The sequence below is a fragment of the Hyperolius riggenbachi genome, chromosome 4 (assembly GCF_040937935.1).
Source record: "Hyperolius riggenbachi isolate aHypRig1 chromosome 4, aHypRig1.pri, whole genome shotgun sequence".
In the NCBI taxonomy this organism is placed as follows: domain Eukaryota; kingdom Metazoa; phylum Chordata; class Amphibia; order Anura; family Hyperoliidae; genus Hyperolius; species Hyperolius riggenbachi.
In genome coordinates, this window is record NC_090649.1 from 316,837,719 (window position 1) to 316,842,591 (window position 4,873).

A 4,873-nucleotide genomic window follows, 5' to 3' on the forward strand; every position below is an offset into this window, starting at 1 on the left:
CAGTCTCCTCTCGATTGCCCGCAACTTTGGCTGCTCTTCTCTGCACTGCGAGATTGATGGTATCTTCTGTTAACCATTTGCATTTCTTCTCTGGCTTCTGAGATACAAAAGTGACATGAATGTCTGATTGATTGATTGATTGATTGATTGATTGATAAGATTGGTGTCCACGATATATATGTTAGCCTCTTTTATAAGGCAGTTACCGTATTTTTCGCCGTATAAGACGCACTTTTTCTCCCCAAAAAATAGGGGGGAAAAGTCCCTGCGTCTTATACGGCAAAAGCAGGGAATTCCCGACTTAGAAACGCCCGCCGATACGGACCGCGACCCGCCGCCATGTCGGGAATTCCCTGCCTGTGTGGCTGCACCCGACGTATGCATCTGCCTGCTCCCCATGCCTGTAATGTGTCCGGCTGAGTGTGTTACATGCCCCCTCCCGCTGTGTTCCTTATCGCTGCGTGCCCCCGCGAGTGTCTAATATGCCCGCTCCCCCGCCTGCCTTATCTCCCTCCCCCATGTGGTTGCTGGCCCCCCCGGGTGTTAATCTGCAGCGGGCTTACCTCTCCGCCATGCCCGCGAGGATTGGAGACTTCCTTCACAGCCGCGCATCTCGCTCTAGTGATCGGCATGTGATAATGACGCAATCACCACATGCCGATCACTAGAGCGAGATGCGCGGCTGTGAAGAAGGTCTCCAATCCTCGCGGGCATGGTGGAGAGGTAAGCCCGCTGCAGATTAACACCCGGGGGGGGCCAGCCAAGACATGGGGGAGGGAGATAAGGCAGGCGGGGGAGCGGGCATATTAGACACTCGCGGGGGCACGCAGCGATAAGGAACACAGCGGGAGGGGGCATGTAACACACTCAGCCGGACACATAACAGGCATGGGGGAGAGGGCAGAGGCATAAGTCAGGTGCAGCCACATGAGGGACACAGAGGATACAGCAGGCATGGGGGACACAGAGGACACATGGGGACACAGAGGACACATGGGGGACACAGAGGACACATGGGGGACACAGAGGACACATGGGGGACACATGGGGGACACAGAGGACACATGGGGGACACAGGCACATGGGGCAGGCATGAGGGACACATGAGGCATGCATAGGTGGCACAGAGGACACATGGGGACACAGGCACATGGGGCAGGCATGAGGGACACAGAGGACACATGGGGGACACAGAGGACACATGGGGCAGGTATTGGGGACACTGGGGAGACAATGGGACACAGGAGGACAACATTTGAGGGGTAACATGTACAAGACGCTCCTGGAATATGGACGCACCAGGTTTAGTATATATATTTTTTTTCTCTGGTTTTTGCCCTCTAAACCTGGGTGCGTCTTATATTCCGGAGCGTCTTATACGGCGCGAAATACGGTATAATCCAAAATAACACATTTGTTCATTCTCATCAAAAACTGGCTATGAGATATTTCTAACCGTAACACTCTCATGGAAGATTGACCATGAGAGTGTTGCTATATTCTCATAGAAGACTGACCATGAAATGCTGCTAGTCACAACACTAGTGGTTATTTTAGTAAACATGTTTTTTCATTCTCATGGGCACCTGACCATGAGAATGTTGCTATTTTCAACACTAGTCAAAACATGAGATGTTGTGCGCAAGTTCTCATATAAGCAACAATAGTCAGACGTGTTCTATGACGCTTCTAAAGCACGTTGTGATCACGCCGTCATGTGCCTTATCTGCACAGGCGCAATGAAACAAGCACATGGTGATCACGCACCCTTATCTGCACAGGTGCATGGATGAAACATGTTCTGTGCCTGCGCAGACATTGTATTCTGTCTATATAAAGGAGGGAAAATGCTTTCGAGTTGGGGGCTTTCGAAGGACAAGCAGACATACTGTCTGTTGGTGTAGCCAAGTATTTCCCCTCCGAGGTCGCTGAGGTCCCCTGATCTTCCCTGGGTGATGCTGCAATACTTCGTAAGAAATAATATTGATGTTCACTAATTACTCAAATACAATGTAACTATGATTCTGCAAGCCTAGATAATTATTATAACAGGATTGTAGCTCAATAAATATTATTATTGAATTTTTCCTCATGTTTTGCTGCAATATATTTTACCCACTACGGTGGTGAGCGAAGTTAGAGGGTTTAAAAACCCTTCCCGTGAGGCAAAACAGCTTCTTATGTGGGATAGTCTTCGCTGCCGTTTCAATGATGATTGATTGAAACTCTTGCCATAATTCATCCAGCAGTTTCTCTGAGGTTTCAAGTAGCTCAAACCTGTTATTCACCTCAACTGCATATGAAGATGGGATCTTAGAGACATCATACTTCTTTGGTGGTGTGGTCTTTTTGATATTACAGAGCTTGACTCTGATTTTGGCTACAAACAGTTCATGATCGGAGCCACAGTCCGCACCAGGGTATGTTTTGACAGCAAGCACAGAACTGCACCACCGTTGACTGCACAGGATATAATCTATCTGGTTATGGTGTAAACCGCTTGGTGATGTCCAAGTGTAGAGGCTGCGCATGTGTTGCATGAACCACGTTTTCATGATTTTGAGTCTATTTTCCTAGCAAAACTGCACTAAGCGGTCCCCCTCATCATTTCTATCACCCAGACCAAACTTGCCAGCTATGCCTTGTTCTTCTTGGCAGTTGACTTTTGCATTGAAATCCCCCATGATGTAAATTATGTCTTTCCTAGATACTTGTCGCAGTGCTTGTTGGAGGTCGGAATAGAATTGTTCAATTTCATCATCTGATACATCAGATGTAGGGGCATAGACCTGGAGAATTGTAATGTAGAGAGGTTTTCCACGAATACGGATGGAAATGACACGGTCACTGATCGTTGAATAGCTTTCTTTGGTGCGGGCGACTTGCTTGCAGGCTATGAATGCCACACCATTTTTTTTTATGTCGTCATGACCAGAGTCATAAACGGTGAAATCATCCGTCTGGAAGTAGCCATTGTCTATCCAATGCAGTTCGCTTATTCCCAATAATCCGATTTTAAGTCGGGCCATTTCTCTTTTAATGATGTCGAATTTGCCAAGGTTCATTCCTCGGATGTTCCAAGTTGCAATACAATGAGTCTTCAAACAGCTCAGGCCTTTGCTTTCATCAGCGACATCAGCAACTGGTGTTCCCATGAGATTTGCCCCAGACACGTCATCAATACCACGATTACTCACTGTAAGTCCTCGCTCATCCCCAGTAGCTGGCTTGGCACTTTCTGGCCTGGGGGTCCTACCATACGGCACCATATCTGATACATTTGAGAGCCTTTCCATAACATTTTCTTGGTGAATTTTTTGACAGAGTAGGTCGCCGGGTCTTTCTCCAACCCTCCCCATTTATCTGGGCTTGGGACCGGTGTAATGGCTGCAAGCAACCGCACGGCTGGGCTAAAGAATACATACAATGTATTTATTCTTAAAAGCGCGAACTCAATCTCTGCACAGAATGATTTTGTGAGCATTTCACAGTTTTCCTACACCTTCCATTGTAGCAAAATCACCCTAAAAATGGTACATGCAGCGCTTTGCTGAGTGGAAAGCCGACGAATCGCGCTGATATGATCTATTCCATAGGGATTTATTGCACAAGCGTTTTTAGGGGGATTTTTAAAATCTTCAGAGTTTTTTTTCCTGTTCCTCCAGGAAATGAGCAATAGGAGAAAGGAGTATTATTTATGGTTACACTTTCAAGGTGTTTAGGAAGAGAGTTAAAGATTCCAAGAACACTTTAAAGCATATATCCACCCTAAAAACTAATTTTCAGTCCTGTAAGGCAAAGTTATAATTACCTGCGCTGTCTTATCCTCCAAAGTCGTCCCTGAATCAGCCAACTTCCGGGGCGTAGCCCTTCCCTTATGAAAAAAACGCCAGACTGTTTTCTCTATCGAGATAGAGAAAACAGAATTACATTTTTTTCTGAGGGGGTGGAGCTACATGCTGAAAGTCAGCTGATTCAGGGGGTTTGGGACTACTTTGGGGGACAAGACAGGACAGGTAATTATAAACTTTGCCTTACACGAAGAGGACTGCAAATTAGTTTTTAGGCTGGATATCCACTTTATGCAACCGCATTAGGTGGAGAACTTAGTGTAGGAGTTAAAAAGAACATCTCCTCCATCAGGCATTATGGCACTTAAGGCACACTCTGGTGGACTCTGTAGGGCTGCAGAGTGGTTATTCATAAAGTGCTGACATCTGGATATTCTAGCTAATAAGAATTTTCCCTTTGGTCACAAGGTCTTGTGGGAGGAGGTCCCACCCTAAACATTTAATCCATAAAATTTACAGTTTTTCAATGCTGAATGAAAAGGAAGTTGAAGACATTATCTACGTGGAGTTTGTATGTTAAGTTCTCCCCGTATTTGCATGGATTTCCTCCTGACAGTCTGCTTTCCTCCCACATCGGAAACACATTCAGATAAGTAAATTGGCATCCTTAAAATTGGCCTATATACTCAGTAAAGTGCTGCGGAAGAGGTCACCTCTATATAAATAAAAAAAGAAAGAAAATAAATACATCATGGAAGATTTAGAGAAATGCCTATTACTGGTAAGAATATTTACAGTATGAACTTCTCTTTTGTTTTTTATATAATTAACTGTAAGATAGTTCTGTAGACTCATGCAATATGGCTACTTTTTTTTCAAAGTATGAAACTGTTTTGATTGATTGATTGATTGATTTGAACTGCCATTTCCTCTGGCTACACCTATTCTTCCAAGCATTGACTGATGGTGCTAGCTGTGATTTATGGCAGTCATTCTGATACTTTTTGAAGAGGTTTCAGAGTGGCTTTAATGTAACAGTGACAAGATGATGACTGTGACTGTGCATGTCTATTTGTACATCT

The 4,873-nt window shown here is 45.1% G+C and overlaps 1 pseudogene; it reads right to left on the reverse strand.

The window, feature by feature from the left end:
* Nucleotides 1-2,111: 2,111 nt before the first annotated feature.
* Nucleotides 2,112-3,269, reverse strand: LOC137504796 (craniofacial development protein 2-like; annotated as a pseudogene).
* Nucleotides 3,270-4,873: the final 1,604 nt, after the last annotated feature.